Raw genomic sequence first — 2,500 nt, forward strand, 5'->3', positions numbered from 1 at the left:
AATTTTATCACGATCTGGCAATATTTTTTTACGTAAAAATACTCATTTACAATTCTGCACTAACACAAACCCTATTTATCCTCATCAGCCTTTTTCTAATATCCGCTTCACTACACGTCTACTCTTAATCTGCCTATCTGCTCCGTCTAATCATCTATTGCGGATCACCGACAAAACCAAATCAGTTCTACTTTGTCACAGGGCATCCCACTCATAAATATTCACCCAAGCTATTAACTTTTCGCGAATCCCAATCGAAATTCAGTTGACCCACAAGCCGATAAATAAATAACCCGAACCGATTACATATCCTCGCTTTCGACGGAAGTAAGAACTAACACAATGAACAGCAGTTCCTCACTCTTCCTCAGGCTTACTTACCCCAGCGAACGCCAGCGCCCCAACGGCCAGTACGGTCCCGCAGCAGGGCGCGCTCTCCACGTCGCCGCTCTGCGCGAGGAACACCACCGCCAGGAGGGCTCTCAGCAGTGCGGACGCGCGCATCTGGCGGAGGAGGCTGGCTCAGGCCGCGTACACAGGTTCCCTTTCTTGCTTTTGTTTTTAGTATTTTCTCTTTCTGTGTTTATGTATATGTGTGTGTGTGTGTGTATCTGTGTGTGTGTGTGTGTGTGTGTGTGTACAATGTAGCAGACGGGACGGTGCCCTCCCCTCGCTCCCCCATGCTTCCTCCAGCTGCTCCTATTGCTTCCGGCAGCTGGAACGGTCACTACTTATACCGAGGATGACCTAGGCCTCAGAGAGTTCGTGACCAGAGGTCGACGCGGTAAGGTCGGCTTAGCCCTCTCCCTCCGGGCTAGCTGACCTGACCCGTGTCCCAGCATACCACTATTACCCATATTTATAAACATCACTCTCGTGTGTTCCATACTGTGTGTTGTATGACTCCCAATAAGAGTCACGCCGTTAACAAGTATAACTACCCTGCAAGCCAATGTAATAGGGTTGTATACTAGTTATATCTGGGGCAACGAGGAGCGCTGCTCCTTCCGGCTCGCAGCACGAACACCACCGTCCCAAAAGAAAATCCGCTCAACGGCTACAAGACAAGTCGAAAAAAAAAAAAAAAATGTAAGCACACGTTTGGGCCCCCCTTTTCTTATTTCTTTTTCATTCCGTCTTTGCCCATATATGTGTTAAGCCATTGTTTGTTTTGTTGGGTAAAAAGTGCCAAATGACAGCAAATCGCACGTTCTGACACTATTCTCTTGACCTCAGATCGCATTTCTGTGTGATTGAGTATGTGGTCAATAAACATGAATATCGTTCGTTAGTTAAGTTAGAGATTTATGTTGTTTCATCTGCAACATATTTAACGCATTCGTGATTTTATGTTATCACGAATATCATTTCATTTTATCTCGTTCCTCCCCTCGCCCTGACCTAACCCCACTTTCTCTTTGCTTGTGGTCAGGGGAAAACAAGAGGAAGGGTCAAGACTTGACCGTTTGGTTCCCTGTAATTTGGTTGTTGTTTTGTTGACGCCTTGGGGATTAACTATAGCATTGTTACATTGCTTTTTGGTGACACGTTCTATCGGCGCTAGAACGGATCTTCCCCCATATCATAGTGCACAGGATTGCCCGATATTGCCCCGGGGTTGCGTAGACGCCTAATAGATCTGTGTTCTGACGTTCGATATGTAGGTACAGGTAAACCAAAGTTATTCGTTCGATCAGCAACTTTGAGTCGGTGTGACCCACGGTTATGTCCGTTAATTATGTAGGGTTTAAGCTAAAATAATTATTCGCTTATTAATCACACCCTTCTCACCTCTTGAAGTGCTTGCATGTTTTTGGGTATATCCCAGGAGATTGTGTGATCCATGATGATTTAAATATCCGAAAGGGAATGTCCGAGTGGCCCACCACAGATACGCGAAATGAGCAGTTTTTTATAGATTTTCCAGGCTCGAGTCGCTTCAGTCAATGTACGACATTTTGGGTATAGGATCCCCCCCCCGTCCATGAAGTTTAACATGTATAGCTAGACATGTAACCTCGGGAGTTCAGATTGCTGACCCGGGAGAAGATTTGCTTGTCAAATACTTGCGAATAGTTTTTTGATGTCCCCATTCATTCATGCGTACATTCTGTCGTATATCATTATATGTTGAATTCAATGTGGTAGTTTGAAAATAATTCATACAGCGTAGCATTGCAAATTTTACTTCAGTTTTGTTATAGTGAAAGTTAATATTTCGTTTTTGTGATTCTTTCCCTCTGTGTGGGTCACTCTCGCTTTTCCTCTCATTCATGCTAGCTTTTACTCACACACGCACACAGACACAACACTCACCTCACTCATCCACGCAGGACAAAGACACTGAAACCTTTTCTTTAATAGGGTTCTTTCTGTCTTAGTGCCGGCGTAAAGTTTTCATGATGTATCTCTTTAGCCTGCAATTTTGTCAGTCGTGACGAGTGACTTGTACATGATGTACAAATTACATTTATTTCTTCTCTGTTGACAACAGTGGTTC

At 44.4% G+C, this 2,500-nt stretch overlaps 1 protein-coding gene and 1 pseudogene across 1 annotated transcript in view; both read right to left on the bottom strand.

Moving 5' to 3' along the window:
• The window catches only part of LOC119577050 (sorting nexin-6-like), a gene marked incomplete in the record, with an annotated part of 98,687 nt that overhangs the window by 29,448 nt on the left and 66,739 nt on the right, over positions 1 to 2,500 (bottom strand).
• LOC119577054 overlaps positions 1 to 2,500 on the bottom strand; it is a 5,622-nt pseudogene that overhangs the window by 1,365 nt on the left and 1,757 nt on the right.

Source organism: Penaeus monodon, chromosome 9, assembly GCF_015228065.2.
Source record: "Penaeus monodon isolate SGIC_2016 chromosome 9, NSTDA_Pmon_1, whole genome shotgun sequence".
In the NCBI taxonomy this organism is placed as follows: Eukaryota; Metazoa; Arthropoda; class Malacostraca; order Decapoda; family Penaeidae; genus Penaeus; species Penaeus monodon.